This window comes from Rhea pennata, chromosome 4 (assembly GCF_028389875.1).
Source record: "Rhea pennata isolate bPtePen1 chromosome 4, bPtePen1.pri, whole genome shotgun sequence".
Taxonomy (NCBI): Eukaryota; Metazoa; Chordata; class Aves; order Rheiformes; family Rheidae; genus Rhea; species Rhea pennata.
The window spans coordinates 62,849,082-62,867,008 of record NC_084666.1 but is presented as its reverse complement, the minus strand read 5'-3'; positions in this window follow the sequence as shown (position 1 = coordinate 62,867,008).

Sequence of the window (17,927 nt, the reverse complement as noted above, 5' to 3'; positions counted from 1 at the left end):
TAAATCTGGAAGCCCAGGCCCAGGTCCACAGCCCAGCCATGGCAGCTGGGTGCTGTGCTGCAGCCGTCTCTGCCTCCTGGGATGCCTCTCAGCGAGCTCTGCCCTGGACTTTGCAGGTAACTTTAACTGGTTTTAAGGTTTCATAGCTTGATTATTTATTTATTTTTTTTCCCTCCTGCCATTGCTGCTGCAATTGTGCTGGCAAATATACTAGTGATAAGTTATGCCTGAGAATGTCAGTGCGGAAAAGCTGTGGCATACGGTTGCATAATGGGAAACAGTCGGGTTTGCTTTGCTACGTTATGAAAAAATTATTGGAGGAGGTAAATGCTTTGGAGCCTCAGGATAGTGTTTGCTTGCTTGCTTCTTGAGAGAACTGGAGTTTCTTAATATGTTCTGACTAGCTGGAGACAAGGTTTTCTTGCGATGTGCAGAAAAATGCTCTGTTGATTGGGGCTGGTATAACTTCTCTGCTGCTCATTCAGGATCTTGACTGAAAATCTGAGCCTTTTTGTATTTTTTCAGTAACCTCCCAGCTCTTGGAGGCAAGTGGCAAGGGCTGACACACAGCTTTTATTATATATAAAGTCATGCTAGCTTAGTGTTTAAGAAAAAGGGTTTGAAGTGTGATTTACTGAAATTTTTTTAAAACTCAGTTTACAAAAGGTACTGTAGAAGAGGTGAAGCTGTGCTTCTACCTTGCGATTTCTTTAAAGGTCCCTTTCACGATCCGAGGTTCCCACTCATGACCGATCCCGAATGCTTGGGGTTTGGCAGTGCTGTGCCTGCACAGGACCAAAGACATTCGATACACTATTTGCTTCTGTTGATTCTGAGGAGGTTTAAATATATATTTAGTTTAATGGCGCAAAGCAGCGATTGGCTTTCCGAACCGCTTCCATAGCAAACCGTGTCTCCGAGCATGCACACGTGCCCCGCAAGTGCAGCCAGGCAGCCCCGATGTGCGAGCGTAGCGCCGGGGGGGAGTCGGGCCGCCAGCAAGGCAGGCGCTCGTCAGCATCGCCGCAAACGGCGTTTGCGTATCGGTCAGCCTGGCTCGAAAGGAGGGAGCAGTAACCCTTTCTTCTTGAGCCGTGCGTTATCGCTTTGATCTGCAGAGTAACAAGTTTACTTTCTCAACCGCAAAACAGTAGTTCTAGTCCGAACTGCGTTAACTCTGCTACAGTAAAGCAAAGCAAGTAGAAAATACTTGAAATAACCGCTCCTGGCCGTCAGGCGAAGGCTCTCTCTGGCCCAGACGAGCCGCCTTTGCGGGCGGAGGGGGCTGCCGCGTCCCAGGTGCGCCCCGCTCCGCGCGGTGCAGCAGGTGCTGCGGATCACGGCCCGTTGCGGGGGAGCCTCTGCCTCGTCTCGTCCGGCGAGGCAGCCTTGGCCGGGCCGCTTCGCTTCCTGGAAAGCGGCTTGCACGCTAGGTTCGTTTTGCCCGTGGCCTCTGTTTATAAGGGCTTTGAAAAAGGTTTGCAGGCCTAGCAAAATAACCTGCCTTTGCTCAGGAAATGCGTAGCTGCTGAAAGTGAGGACGCCGCACGCAGAGGCCGCGTGGGGCAGCGGGCAGTGCGGAGGCTGGCGGTGCCGGAGGCTGCCTCCTACTCCAAACTCCGCGAAGCCGCGAGCGCTGCGCGGCCCCGGCAAGGCCCGCCGCCTCTGCCTGCCTCGGCCGGCCGGCCCCAAAACTGCCTAAAGCAGGACCTCTCGGCAGACCAGAGCTTTCCCAGGCACAGGAATCAAAGGCGAAAGCTCTTCTGCAGTGCTGTTCGCTACCTTTGCTGCTTTCCGTTTTAACAGCGTGCCGTGCGCGCTCTAGTTCACCCAGCTAGCTGAACGACACTAGGGCTCGGCGGGTGCGTTTTGTGTTCTGGCAGCTTGTCCCGCTCGTTTAAGGCGGAAGGTGGGGGGTAAAGGAAAAACCTGGTTGCTGTGTGAAAATTGAAGGGCAGAAGCTCTCCCTGAGCGTGCAAGGGAGAGGTTGGGGAAGGACTGAGCTGCTGTGTTGATCAAATCCTCCTCAGGGTAAGGGATGGGTATTTCTTTTTATTAAAGAAAAATCTGTGAGATTCACATAGCAGAATCCAGCAGAACCCCATAGTGAGCTGGTCTGAATTCTTTAGTGAATGTGCCTCGGTTATGCTTGTGTCCATTTAAAAAAAAAAAAAAAAGGGGGGGGGGGGGAGATCTTAGCTTGTGGGCATGAGTACAATCACATAAACAGGAAGCCCTGTGTGTCTCTTGGAGATGGGCCTCAGCAAGGGAATTTCTAAGTTTCTTGCAAGAGGCTACGTAGCACCAACTTAGAGTTTCCTCTGAGTTTTGGATCCAAAATTGTTTGTGTGCCCCTTTCTAAGGGGAAAAAAAACAAGAGTTTAATCACGTTTCACAAATGTTGTCATGATCACAGGCACAGATGTTGCCATCTCTGAGCATGCTCTTGCCATTAGGAGCAATGGATTGTGCTGTAAGTCTAGGCCCAAGTAACTAAAAATTGCTACCAAACAGCTCTGCAAATAGCCTTCAGTGATGGGCATGTCTTGTCAAAAACGTGGCTGTTGCAGCTGGGAATGGGCAGAGCAACTGGATGTACATTTCTCAACTCACTTGGTTTGACATCAGGTTCTGCATTGTTGGGATGAGTGTGGGACGTTTTCATGATAAAACACTGCGCTGCTCTTTCATTTTCATTGCATTTTAGTATGCTGAAATAGATGCTCAGAATAGTCATTTCTACTTCTATATTAGTATAGAAGTAAAGCTGAGAAGATTTACTTAGTAACTGAGTTAGTAAATGAGCTCTGGGATTTCTTTTTTTCTTTTCTCTCTCTCTCTCTCTCTCTTTTTTTTTTTTTTTTTTTTTTTTTAATTAATGTACTGAAGTGATACACTGCTTTAAGGTAAAGCACATATTCCTGCACAAAAATTAAAAAGCTCCTTCCAAATCAACAAAACTCAAACCTCAAAGCTCTTATGATACAACTCACAGAGAAAGGCTTCTATCCTAGCAGAATACCCTTGTTTGACTTAACTAACCTACATACATAGGTGTAAGTGTCTTATTTTGGCTGCTCTGCTCTCCTTTAAGAGCCGTTAATGCCCTGCAGTTGGCCAGGAGGATCAGCCCTGCAACCGTAGGGCCATCGTGGCCATAGCTGGTTGCCTCAGGGTCACCTCGGAGGTGCCCGCGTGCATGCTGGCGCACAGGCCAGCTCAGTGCTGCTCGAGCAGAAACAGCCCGGCAATAAGCGGTCCAAATAAACGCAGAGCTGTGCCAGGATGCTGAGCTGGGTTGTTCCCAGCGCGCTGAATCGCAGGTCCCTTTTTGAAGACCGTGTGTTTGGTCCCTCCAGCACCAGCAACCGGAAGTCGTCATTTAGACTAACTCTGAAGTTCAGGAAAAGAAAAAGAAAAACCCCACTTAGCTCTCCTAAACAATGTTGTTAAATGTCTTTGTCAAAAGGAGCTCAGCTGGATTGTTTAAAATCTCCTTTCTGTGTCTTTAAATATGTTAAAATAGATATACTTTATGTAAGTGTAATGTATATGTGTCTGTGTATATATAAATGCAATTGGACATACATACACTTCTACTATCACTTTTTCACAGAGCATGAATATTTTCTGCCTGAAAATTCCTGTTATTTTTATTAATCCTTGACAAAGATTGAAAAATGCAGATTTTAAGCACCTTTTCTTTACAAGACAGGAAACTGTATTTGCTTTTGTTCATTGCCAGCACCAATCTGTTCTGAAGGATCTGTGACACAGATAAAAAGCAGAAGTGTCTAGAGTACTGACTTCTACATTTATTTTCTCAAAGCAGAGGGCAAAAGAGCTAAACGTTTAAAATGCATGGATTCCTCAGAAAGCTTTAAACCTATTAGGACAGATGCATGGCAACTTTGCACACAGATTGCCCCCAAAGTAAGTCTTGATTTTAGGACTAAGCCAAGCTGGCATGCAAGAGCAGTTACTGTTGATCTTTTATACTAATTTTGGATTAATTGTGATCTACAACACTGCGTAAACATGCTAACCTAGTACTTCAGCTTCACTACAGCTAAACATTAATCCTTCTTAATGCTCTAAGTCAACTTTTAGTCCTTAGCAGATTTTACCTTAATCTCTGGCTAGGAAGCTAACTGATTTACAAAACATAATCCAAGAGCTCCAGAATCTTAAGGAAAACGTGCAGCGAAGCAATTCACCAGTGCAGAATAATATATTTGTCTGGTATCCTTTCTAAGGCAATACTTGGAGTAATTCATCAAAACTATACAAAGACCTTTGGGATAAAGGTTTTTTAATGATGAATTACACGAATAAATTCAGTTCACTGCATTGCTTTTCTTACCTTTCCCATCTCTTTATATTTGCATTCTTGATTGCCATAGAAAATGGACAGAAATAGCCTTATTAATTTGGTGAAACATTTTAATGCTGACTTGCAAATGCTAACATGTCACCTCAGTGTGGATAAAACATTTGAATGTTACTATCCAAAGGCATTTTTGTTGTTTCTACTGTTTCTTATCAAACCAAATTCAATTTGGGATAGCCATAGCCTTTATCCTCTAGAACTACAGTAGCAAGCCTAAGGGAGTGATCTGCAAAGGGAGCTGTGGAAGACAGGAGAGAAGATGCATCTGTAACATATGCAACTCGGTGTTGTGCAATATCTAGTGGTAGCTCTAAAAATCAACTGTCTTGACAGCTCCTTGATGGGGGCCTGTTTGGGAGTGGGGGTTGTTCGGTTTTGCTTTCTGTGATAGCTGGGGAAACCAGCTCATGGCAGTAGAGCATGTGAGGAAACTGTGTTCTGCAAAAGATTTGGGAGAACAATAATTAATACATCAGACAGGCATCACCCAAAATGTCAAGGTTCAGAGAGGTGGAGGATGTGCGTGGTGAACGTGGAAGAGCTCATCTTGGTTTTCATGAGACCCATACACAGTCTTATTGCACAGAGGTTCAGAAGCTGGGCTGGCCTGGAGCCCTCTCTGCCTGCTCAAGGTTGGAGTTGCACCCGGAGCATTTGTGATCCTCTGGCTGTGACACTTTGGTTTCTGGAAGCTGCTCGTTTCCCTGTACCAGGCTTCCACCCTTGCATTTCCTCCCTCACCTTTATTCTTTTGTATACTTGATTTCTTTTGTGTTTCTCCAGGTTCATTTCCTAATTTCTACTCCTAGCTTCACTCTTTAGCTGTCTCTCAAATATTTGAGGATTTACTTTTGCTATAAAAGGAGAGCAGGGTCCATGCCAAGATGGTTGGGGAGAGTGCACATTACAAATGCCAACACCTTGCCTCCCTCCAGCAGAGCAATTCCAGAATAAGTGGTGCACGTTCCTGCTTTGGGAATCCCTTCTTGCACATGGAGGAGAAACGTTTATTGTGCGCTATTTTGTTCATTCTCAACAGCTTTAATTCCTCTCTAGGCCTTAGCCCATGAACTCCCAATAAGAGCTGCTGAAAATCCTCTTTACTGAGAGATTCTTGAAAATGTTTGGGTTTCTAGCAGAGCAGTCTCTGGTGTGCTGAGATTGGAGCAAGAGGCAGCTGTGCCCAGGTGTATGTGGATCAGGGGCTGGTGTTCCTCGCCCCGGCAGAGGAACGGGTTTGGGTTCAAGCAGCCCGAAGGCTGCTCCGTTACCACCAGCAAGCGCCGTCCTCCAGCAGACAAGGCAGCGTCCGCTGCAGCTCGCCGCCTGCGCCGTGGCCGCGGGGGAGGCGTTGCGAGCGTCCCCAGCTGTCAGGAGCGCGCTGGGCTGGGGAGTCCCAGCAGCAGGGCCCTTATAAGTCGCCTTTGCACGCGTGCCAGCGAGCAGCACGGAGGGTGCCGGGCACAGGAGCTGCCCTTCGGGGTTCGGATTACTGCGCTAAGCTGGCAAAGGCCTGGACCTATGTTTAGCTCTGGAATCTGTACCGGTGCGACAGAAAGCTCGTCTACGCGCCATCCTCAGGCAACCCCGCTGGCCGTTGCCCCGAGAAGGTCTCCTGACTGCTTGTCGGGGTCTGTCAGCGGGCAGCTTTGCTACCGCCTCCCCCCGGGGAGGGAAGCGCCACGGTCGTCTTTCACCTTGGAGCTCCTGAAACGCACCTCCTGGGGAGAGGACCGCGCGCGGAGGCGCCGTGCCCCTGACCGGGCACGTGGGCTCTGCGCCCCAGCCTCGCCCGGGCGCTGGGAGCCCTCGCTGCCGCCCGCCGAGGCGTCCCGGGGCGGCGGGGCGGTGGGGAGGAATAGCAGCGAGCTGTAATTTTTCTGCCCTTAACTCCAAAGAGGAAATCGGGGGCTGTCAGGGATTTTGGTCTAACCAGATGCAAAACTGCAGACCACTTTATTTGGATCGGCTTGTGTTAAATATTAGCATTTTAACACTTTTACAGGTGTATCGCTTTCTAGTCTCCCTGCTGATTTACTTTCCAGGAAGGCTAGGGAGTGGGATTTTCTTCCAATGTGCTGTTCTAAGTATTTTAAGAATATATACATTTTTTTTTTCTTTTGCAGCATCACAGAATTCTTTTCTCATCACCTTTTTAACTTTTTTTTTTTTTTTTTTTAAACATCTCTCTTGCTTGCTAACACACTTGACTGGAAGGGGAAAAAAGATATAATTTGGGCCAAATCATTTAAAAGCTGAGCACAGATTGACTCAGATTCTTTAAATGTATCTGTTTTTAAAATACCGTAAAGTCCACAGGGATCATAGGCTCTGTGCCTTCAAGCAAAGGAGACCAGCTAGTTGAAGTCCCAACTCCGATAAGTCACTTTTCTAAGATTTTGGGCTCTTACCCAAAACATTATCACTTTGGCGCAAAATTAGTATGAGAATAATCTATTTCCAAAGCAGTGTTTTGAATGTGTTTCTCTTTCAAAATGAGTTTGTGCCCTATATTTGTCTGTCCACCTCCATAATGATTTAAAAATAATAATCTGATTACTGGTTTTTGTATTTTTTTTCACCCTTTGTAAGCTTTGCTCAGCAGTCTACTGCTAAGCAGAGCGAGTTTTTATGTGCATGCAGGGCAGAAACGGTCTGGAAATGAATTCTTTTAGGTAAAGAAGCTGCACGTAAATGATTTGATTTCAGGACTGCCACGGGGCATGTTTTATTTGCGGCCCGTGGCACTGGTAGGCTCCTGGTCTGCTAGTGGTGTAGACTGCTTCCCTCGCTCATCCGAGTAAGCCTCGGGGAGAGACCTCGCCGAGCCTCTGGACCCGCAGAGAGGACGCGGAAAACGGCCGCGGCTCAGGCGCTCGGGGAGGTCGGCCGCTTCCCGACGTTTGGGGAAGCAGGCCGGGAGCGGCTGATGCCCGCTGGTCCTGGGCGTACCTCGGCTGTCGGAAAAGGTGCGGGAGAGGCTGGGAGACGGGTGCCTGAGGGGAGGGGAGCCTCCATCCCCCCGCGTTTACCGGTTCCTCGCTGGGAAGTGGTTTCGCTTTGTGCGTGGGCTGAGGAGAGGCTGGGTGTTCAGGGTAGTCCAGAGCAACAGGTTTCTTCCCTAACGACTGACTGATTTATTCTCGGATATGTTAGTTGCGCTTATATCCGACTGCTGAAGTTCGTTAATTGTTATCACTTATTGCGCTAATTTATGTCCTCCAAGGCCCGAGGAACCCACAGCATGTTAAATGCCCGCATGGCTCCAATAATTGGAATGACTGGAGGGTTGTTTATTTTCCCCTCTTGGGTTTGTGTTGCAGTTGTCGCGCTGTTTGCCAGCGCTAACCAATTTCCGCGTGCGGCTGCTCGCGCGGGTCCGGAGCCCTCGGGAGCGCGCGGCGGGCGGAGGCGGCGCTGGGGAGGTTACGGTCTCCGCGCCGGGAATCGGAGGCATCTTGCGACTCCACAAGCACTTTAATCTGAGGGGGAACAGATTCTCACCGCTACAAAATAAGCCTTACAAGGCCAGCGTCGTTCAGGTTTCCTAGCGGGGATGCTCCTTCGTAGTGAACCCAATCTCCACTTAATTCGCTTGGGCTCTTCAGCCTGGGAAGTGCCAAACGAGCGCCCGCGAGCTTTACGTCCTCCACAGCGAACGGCCCTTCAGAAGAGGTGCAGAAATGGATCCGACTCCTGCCACCTCATAATCTTGGTAGCTGTAAATCCTTTCGTAATGTACTAGAAGCTTTATCAAAAACAGAGCGGCGGCTCGGGTGCTTTTTATAGGTACTTGTTACTGCGACGATGTGATTTGCCATGGCGAAGGTGTCCCCCCCCCCACCAAGGACCACCGACCACCTTGTCAAACTCCGCGTCGACTTTGGGATTTGTAGGAACTAGATCTTGCCCTTTTTTGAGTATGCTCTTTCTGATATGTGAGCACGTCAACTCGGATTCAATACAGTGCAAAAAATTAGATATATTTCTACCCTTTTGTTAAAATTCCTCCGCAGTATTTCTGCAGACCTCTTAAACTTTTCTTTTTAAACGGTGACAGTGAACGCAGTGTGCTGCGCCTACATGCACAGGTTATGCTTATTAGTAGTTAATTGCATTGAATCTTCTTCCAGAGTTTGCACAGATAACAGATCTTGTCTTTTAAAACTTGGTAAGAAGACTAAATACAATTAATAATCATAGTTTAAAGTGTGCCTGGAACATCTAAACTTGTCTTTTTGATTGATCATTGGCATGTTCTAGTGATGTGTCAGAAGTGGAAGTTGTCAGGAAAAAAACTTGCTTGTCTCTAAATGCTGTGGGATATGTAAACCGCATGGAACAGTTGCTTTAGGGGAAGAAGGAAAAGTCTCTGCATCTTTTTGACTGACAAACATATTTGATCATGTTTAACCCAGCTTGGCTTAATCATGCTGAAGTGTGTATCACAGGGTGGGTGAGAGAGTGACATGTGAGTTAAGGAGGCAGATGTAAATGCCTGATCTGTTGTGCATCCGCAAGTCTTTATGTCATCTTTCCAAAGTCCTTCCAGCCTCGATATATATTCCTAAATGTCACTCCTTAAAGGGTCCCTGCTGTATTTTAAAACCTGCTGTTTTCTTTGTATTTCTGGTGACTTGATGTGAAAGTTTGAAACTCTAATTTTTCCCATTTAGGAGTATGTTTAACTTCAATGTGGATCACGAATGTGAAAGCCTAAATGTCATGCCTATCAACAGAAATCATTCTCCTCTTTAAGGGATGCTTTAACATACTGAATACAAACAATGTATTCAGTGTTTTATTACTTAAGAAAATGAAAACCTGCTATGAGATTGATATGCAAAGTCTAAACTTGTTTTGATAGTGTCTGTGTTCTAGGGCTATGTTGCATTAGCAATATTAGGTCAAGATTTGTTGGTAGTTGTGATGGGGGCAGGAAGGCCTGCCAAACTCCAGTGGAAAGCATTTGTTTCTTCTCACTTAAATGCTGCTAGCAGGGACAGCCAACCTCTGATTCAGTTGGAAGATTTCGCTGTGGAGCTCTTCCAAGTGCCGGTATTTGGAAATGTGTCCTTGTCATCCTTTTTGTGGTCTGTTGTAACGCACGCAGGCATGTTGCACAGGTTGGGCTTCTTCAAGCAAGTAGCAAACTTGGGGAGGTTTGGTTAGTGTTGCTGAGATAACCGTGGCACTGATGCTGAGAGCTGAGTTGTTCCTAGCAAGGTGTGTTGGTAGGGATGGAGATCTCACAACTTCCAGAAAGTCAAATAAAGGAGTATACCTAAATGGCAAGTACAGGTGATAAGCAGGCTCTGGTGCGTTGTTCTAGATCGCTCCATCACAAGATTACATAGAGCTCTTGAGGGCAGCAGAGAGATCCCTTTTATTCACAAAGGTGTTTTGTTTGTACAGAATCAAACGCTTCATCCACTGGTATGCAAGCAATTGGAATATTTAAAATAACTTGAATGAACTATGTAGTGTACAGTTGATCTATAGTTTACATACACACACAGATGGATTAAAAATACGTGTATACCCATGCTATGTGCTGTGATTAGCTGACAAGCTGAGGCATGATGCAGCGTTTAATAATGGCTAGTAAGCTGCTAAATGATGTCAGTGCATCACAGAAGTCATCTCATGATAGTATCAGCAGTCATTAAAGTTATTTATTGCTGTCGTCATGCATTTGTTACCCGTGGCAACTTGGCAGAAAACCACTGTTAGCACAGCAGATGATAGATTCAGTTTCAGATTTTGGATATAACAGTCCAAACATCTTAATGGTATATTTATGTTTATTGGCAAACTGCTTCTCAAGTCGCACTATATTTCAGATAATGCCTAACTAAAGCGTTTGTGCATCTTTCATATTGCGTACTAATGGTGTGTTCGCTTGAGTGAAAAATTTCAGCTGTGGATGTTGGGGTGGGCTGTTTAGATGGGAAAGTAGCTTTGCCCCTGCTTTACAGAGCAGGGAAGGTGAGGCACAAAAGTTGCCCGGGCAGTCGGTTGGAGAGAAGCAGCATCTCCAAAGAGGCGCTGGGCTTTGGTGTGTGACCACCAGCCCCCAGTGCTGGCCTTGGCGGGGGGGTGCCTTTGGGGGCGCGTGCGCATTTTGTTTTTTAATTATTTTTATTATTTATTTATTTTGCTTTGACTCCCATAGTTGGCAGGATCATGGCGTTAAGCAGTTGATTTGCTATAAACCTATTCCAGTGTTAAATACAGATTATGTTGCTTTTAAGGGACGTCATATGTTTATTCAGAAAGCCTGCTGCGGTGAGGGAGAAAATGGTGGTGGTGATGATGGCTGGATGTGCTTCCTCCTGCCTGCCCCCTCCCCCTTTGGGGGGGTCTTTGTTAAACCTGTGCCAAGGGCAGGTTCCACAGCAGCACTTTTGTCTCAGGTATTCTTTGAAATTCTGTTCTTTAATAGTAAGACTTGAATTACTTGGGTTAAAAAGCAGACCAAAAAAAAAAAAAAAAAAAGGAAAAACAGGCAATTTACCTTAGGGGTTTCAAAAAGAGGATTTTCTACCCTGCACAAATGTAGAATCTTAAATGAGTGTTTTAATTTTAGTTTGCTCTCTCTAAGGAGATTAGTGAGCAGCTTTTATAGTTTGTTATTTTTGGACATAGTGCTGAGAGACGCTGGTATCTAAATTTATTCTCCCCAATAAGCTTTTTTCCTTCCACCGTGAAAGCGGAAGGCTTTCTCCATAGCACGCGCGCGTGACAGTGCGGCTGCGGGACTGCGGGATTCGCAGAGCTTGGCTACTGCGCGAGGCAGGAGCTGCCGAGCGCCTGGGGAGAGCCCGAGGTCAGGTGCAGGGTGCTGTCTTCACCTGTCCTTACGTGCTGGAGGCTTTTAAACCCCCTCGAGCTTCGTGCTTGGCCGTGCTGCGGATGCGGCTGAGGCCGCAGGAGCAGGCGCGAGCCCCCGGGAGGGGGTTCGGCCGCCCGGCAGGTCTGCCCGCGAGGGGGGCAGCTCCGCGCGGTTCGGGAAGCAAAGCACGGGTCCCAGCTGAGGTGTCGTTGCACAACCCTACCGAACCATTTGGCTTGGCTCAGGCTAAACAGTGGTGTAATTTATGCTCCAGCAACATGCTCGTCTATGTAGAATAAATACAAATTATTCTGGCTTCTGAGTTTTGACATAGTTTTTGAAGTTTCCTTAAAGTTCTCATGATCAGATGAACTTAATTACAGAGTACTTTATATATACTCATCTGGTAAATGTCATACACAGACAGAGTCAAAGGGAAGGTATGCAGGATTTTTGGTCTCCCTCTTCTTGTTACGCTCCTCTCTGCTCCCACAGAATTTTAAGCATGCCTATCTGAGATGTTTCCCTGGTTTTGCTTCTCTTTAAGAGAGAGAGAGAGAGAGAGAGAGCAAACCCTCCACCTTCCTGCTCCCCACTTCAAAAACGAACAAACAAAACCCCCAAGTTTCGGAGCAAAACCTGATCATCTCCTTTGCTTTGGGAAGTTGCCCAGAACAGCTGCCTGGAGAAGTCCCTGGGGCGGCCAGGCTGCCACCTCCCCGCCGCTCGCTCAGCGCCGTCCCGGCGGAGCTGCCCCCGCGCTCGGAAAAGCCGCCCTCCCCAACGCGGGCCGCGGCCGAAGACGCGCTCGAGACGGGCGCAGGAGTGGTCTTCTCGAGCCGTTCGCGCAGAGCCGCGTGAGCGGGGTTTCCAGTTGTACTGTATACATTAGTAGTGATAAGGGCAGCGTCTAATCTGCAGGGTCATCTCTTCCTACTGTAGTAAAATAGTTTTAGCATGTGTAAAGTAGTTTGAGTTGTTTCATACAGAGTGTCTGACAGTTGTGTAGGGGTGTATAAATACATAAATATATTTGAAGACACTAGGTTAAGCTTCTTGCAAATACAGCTCTGAGTGCTAACCTGTTCATATTTCTGTCCCAAGCAGTATAATGCAGGGTACAAATACAGCTTTCTCCCTCTGCAAATAGCAGAGGTGAGTATTTTTGTTAATAATTCAAAGTTGTAGTGTGCATTTACGCTGTGATATGGTATATATTTAATTGGCACTGTGTTTTTAGGTTTAAAAGTGTCAGTGTCTCATCTGCAGTACACTAAGCATGTCTATTCTAAAGGAGTATTCCTGAAAGCAAGTTCTAAAAGGCTAAACCTTGTAAAGGTGTCAATATTCACAAAGAAAATAATTTTTTCTTGTTTGTAACATGTAACAGTGATGGCACTGAGCATTTTTTTTTTTACTGTTTTCCATAGAAATGTGTCTGTTTTAAGGTAGCAAGTATACAACATATTATGAAAAATAGGATTTTAGAGTTTGCTAGATTTTTTTTTTTAAAAAGCACCCTGACTAAATTTTGCCATCTAGTTAATAAGTAACAAGTGATTCTAATAACTGTGCTGTCATGCTTTTTTATTTACAGTGTATGCGGAAATTGAGAGAGGAGGGGGGACAAATCTGGAGTGAATTTCCATCACCCATAGTGGTTTTTGTTAAGAAAACAGTCTTTAAATGTAAACAACATCTGTATTTTTCATGTTGTCTTTCTAAATAATGGTTCTGTAAATAACTTGCCCCCACTGTAATGCAACAGTTAGATGCCTTAATCTCTCAGTCATCCAGGGCTTTGTGCAGAATGCAGGCTTCCAACATATTTAAACATCTCTCAAACTTTTGATATCTTTTCCTCACGGCAGGATTTCAAAAGGTAGATGACTGCGAAATGCACTTTCATTCTCTGTGTTAGTGCTTTAACATTAGTCTGACTTTAATAGGCTGGGATGATTTCAGCTTATAAATCTTCAACTGGAGGATAAAGTTCAAGTAGATAAAATCAAACAGATGTTGGTGGGAGGATTTCTTCATGACCCATAAAAGTGCTATCATCAAAGCCTAGAATCATTTGTTTTGAATTATTACATTGTTATCAAAAGGACTGTAGCAGTCTGTTTGTTGAGAAATTGGATCTGTTTATCTGAAAACAGAACAAAGATGCCATGCTAAGACGTCCCTGGGAAAGTGTGGGTTAGCTGATGGCTGACACGGTAGGGTAGCTGTGAGACATTTTGATTGACAGCTGTCCAAATAACTGCCAGGCCTGGAAGCTTCTGCAAATTATTATATTATTGGAAATTGCATATAATTAAATATTTCAGCGTAATTTACTTAACAACAAATATATTTTTTTCTTTGTTTTGAGGAAGTGGGAATTCTTAAAAAGCTGTTTTCATTTTTCTCGCTTTTTTCTTCCTAATTAGAGGTAAAGCCAAGTTACCTTTCAGTAGTAGTTTTAATTGCAAATTTTTTCAAGACCTTGCTGAAGTGACATTTCATGCTTTTACTTTAACTCAAGCTGTCCTGCTAAATAGAAACAAGTTGCACCTGTATAAGTGGAAAAAATGTGTTCTTTTATTACTCACTGAAAAGCCTTTACTCATAATTCATACAAAATAAAAATTGACATGCAAGTGACATATGGACTGGTGTTAGAGTGAATCTAAAACTAGCGCTCAGATCTAAGTGGACATCATGTAAAAGAATGAGAAAATCACTTTTAAAATCCTGCAGCTACCCTGCATGCTCATGGGTGTGTGTGTGGTTCAAGCTCTGCAGCTGGCACAAACTTTAACAACATTCCCTTTTCTTCAGAGAACTGCTGACCGGAGACTGAAAAGGGCCAGAAGAGTGTTTCACCTCGTAGATTAATACCGGTGCTAGAGGTGAGGGCTCCTTTTCCTGGAGCCCTCCGATGGGAGCGGGGCGTGCTATCTGCCCGAGGCTCCAAAGGTGCCTTTCTTTGGGGTGACTTTCTTTCCAGGAGCACAGCCTCAGTGTGGAAGCACTGATCACGAAGATTTTGGCTTAGGCAGGTGGTAAAGGTTAGCCTGTGAGCAAGCACCAGGAGCTGGATCAAGGAGAAGCAGCACCTCCTGGGAACTGTGTGTGTGCTCAGTGGTCCTGTCTCACCTGGGGGCTGCAAAGCTGTGTGTGTTCTGGTTTAGGCTGATGAGAAATTAAAGGATTTTAGTTATTTAATTCCAACCAGACCTATTGTCTATGTAAAAGTCATCTTACAAGAGAGGTATAACTGTGGGCCACTGGGTAAGCCTGGACATATTTTCCTTAACCCTTCCTCTGGTTAAGTTACCCTCATTTAGGTGTCTCACCAGCACTTTGAAGATCTTTTGTGTGTTTGGCACAGATTTAACAACACCCAGCTGAGTGCAATGGAGATGTGCCCTGGACAGGTGTACACCAGGGACAGGCATAGGGGAAATACATACAGAAATCAGTTTTTTACTTGGCGACTGTCTTCTCCATTCCCATGGAAAGACATGGGAATACAAATAAACTTTTGGAATCTAATGCTTTTCTGAAGGTAATTTTCAACCAAGAGAACATGTCTTTGGGAATTTGATATCATTTGACATTGCTTGGTCTCATTACAATAAAATGCCTTGGTTTTATTTCCCCTTAAATGACATTTCTTGCTTCATCCTTCTGAGGTGCAATGGTGGCTGATTGCATCTGATAAAATGTTTCCCAATGAGTCTGCTGAGGTTCTTGTCACAGTGTCAGGCATAGCAAAATACTCCTGAATTCAAACTGTGTGTGGGAGGATCCAGATAATAATGAAGTATAGTTGGCAAATGTTATCAAGATAATTATCTAAGTTTATTGTTACACATTTTGGTGTTCACAAGCAATAGTGTCTATGCGGATTTTATTTTTTTTATTTAATTTTGGAATATCTATTCTGCTGTGGTCCAGAAGGCTTAATTCTTGAATTGCAGTATTGACTGCAACCTTGTTTTGAAGGAATTCTGCAGGCCTTGGCCCAATCCTGCAGTAGTTTCATAGATTGCTATGCTCATACAAAATCTGCACCAGTGTAATGGGACAGTTGCATACAATGAACTGTTCATTTTGACACAAATGTATAGAGAAATAGTTCACCACTTAGCTGCACATTTAAAAACGCCACTATTTTTTGTGCTTTAAAAAGACTAAAAAGGTCCCTGTGACCAGATGTTTAAAATATTCAGTCCTCGCAGCCTGTTTCATTTTTATAGGGGTGAGCTAGTTCTCTTTAACTGCCAGAGAGCCCTGAGACAGCAAAACCTGTACTTAAAGGTGTTCCTTTAAACCTGGGTGTTTCTGTGGAAGGGTGGGAGACCAGGCAATTCCCCAGAACTGCTGCTGAGCCAAGCTGGTGAGATGATGTGGACGATGGGTGGAGAAGCTTGCTGGGCCCCAGGGCCTGACGTAGGACCTCGTCGCACCTCTTCTTTGGAATGGGTCTGCTGGAGCCAGGAGGAGAAGCATACCATAGTGGAATATAAGTTCAGTTATTTCAAACTACTGCATTATTTTCTCTGCGGTATTGAACTTGCTGATGGCGCATGTGCTTTTGTTTTGGGTGGAGAGGTTGTAAGAGAGAACCTAATGTATGAGGAGGAGACCACTTAAATATTTTCAACACCTAACCTCCTTGTGGTTCAAGGTGCTTCCATGCTTGCATTTCCAGGCATAGTAAATTACTTTAGTGCAGTTTAGGGAGCCTGTTCTTTTTAACAAGTGAATACCACCCCTCCATAATTTCAAAGCTTTTCTTGAAAAGAAAGCTTAAAAACATACTTTAAACAAATGTAAAGAACACTTCATATTGTTCAAATAGACTGGGACCAATTGCTGCATTTTCACTGTCCTGAGAGTACTAAGCTTAATCTCCATGACCTGGCTCAGATAAAATAAAGAACCCTTCAGACCTCAGATCAAGAAGCTGTCTCACAGCAATACTGAGGGAGCAAAGTCACGTTGGTCAAATCAAGTGAGAGAGCAGGTTAAAATCTCCTGAATTTTCAGTTGAGAATGGAGAGACCAAATTTTGCCACCTTCTTTTTCTAAAGAAATTGACTGCTTTTTGGAGATCCACGGTTAGTGAAGAATAGATGGTTTCTTCACTTAAACATGTTAAGTGCTGCGGGAAGGCAGTCACGCAGCTTGACTTCTCTCTCGCTGTTACTCAGTTGTGCCTGCAGGTATCAAGGTAACATTGGAAAGGTTATTCTTTAGAGAATTCACCCTTAGAAAGCAGCTGAACTCATGACACTTCTGGCCCAATTTGGTCTTTGGGTAAGATACACAGGTGATCAGATTGCTTTAAAAACCTAAGATAAAAATTATTTGTCTGTGGACAAGGGGAAGGTGAGGGAAGGAGTGTTGTGAAGGAATGTTACGGGGAAAGTTTTATGTCCCTCTACGTGCAGCTGGAGGAATGGGTTGCTGTAAACTCATAAATTTCCTGGATCTAATCATCCCAGTTATTCCTTGAGGATACAGATCCTCAAGGAAAGATGTGTTATGCTTCAAAGTCAAGTGAAAGGACCTGAAGAAAAATGGGGAAATAAGTAGCAATGTTTTCTCAAACCTAGAGCTAACACCCACAGCAATAAATGCATTGGTTTCACACCTTGAAGTTTGCTTTAAAACATCCTCACTTCCCACATGACAGCTCAGCAAATTATACGTGTGATTACTTCCCTCAAGCAATTATCAATATACTCCTAGAGCACTGCCAGGCACTGAGGAGCTCCTTCTTTCACAAGGCATCATTCTGTTAGCCCTATGTGGATCAGCTGTAGTGAGCTCCTCTGTCCTCTGCTCCAGTGCTTTGCCACTTTCACCAGCCTCATTGCTGTGACGTGACAGCTGGAGTGACCACAAAAATTGCATACAATATCTGTTTTGGGCCCTTTAGGTTTTCCACACATCGTGTTTGCTCCAAAGATCAGACAGTGAAATCAAGGGATCATATGCACAAATGTAAAAAAAATAAATAAATTAATAATAATAAAAACCCTTCAAGGCAACACACCATTCTTGCTCCCTGTTGAAGGGTAGCTAGCAGTAGGTGTTTCCCATGCTGCATATCCACCGTATCCTTTGCTAAAGGACAGCTGTGAATGGCTTTCCTTCTTGCAGTTAAAATAATGGAAAGTGACACCCAGTGAAAATCGCAATTAAACAACTCATCTATTATGAGCTGCCCAGCATACTTCTGTATACAAGCTACACACTTTTGGATTACTTTGTTGATACTGCAGGCTTTCAGAGGGCCTTAAAACCCTATGACATGATGGCAAAAAATAGCTTAAAAATAATCAGCTTTGGGTGCTGGAGGTGCCAGGGCTTAGCTGCCAGTTGTGACAAGTGTGATGAAACTTGAGAAAACTTATAGTTGATTTCACAGTAGGAAGCTGAGTCTGTAAATGACTTTGTAAAGTAGAGAACATTCTCAGGAATTTTTGGTTCCTCTGTGAATGAGCCTCCCCTCTGCCTCCCACCTCTTAGACAAATTTTGGATGGAGACTGATGACTTTTCCCTCCAAATCTTCCACAAGTCCCAGAGCTTGTGGGGGAAGAGAGGATATGAGCCCTGCATGGTATTGCATTGATATGCGCAGGCATGCATGTGCATGGGTGTACCTTTAGAGAATCATTTTCTTGAAGAGTGCTTGCTGGGAT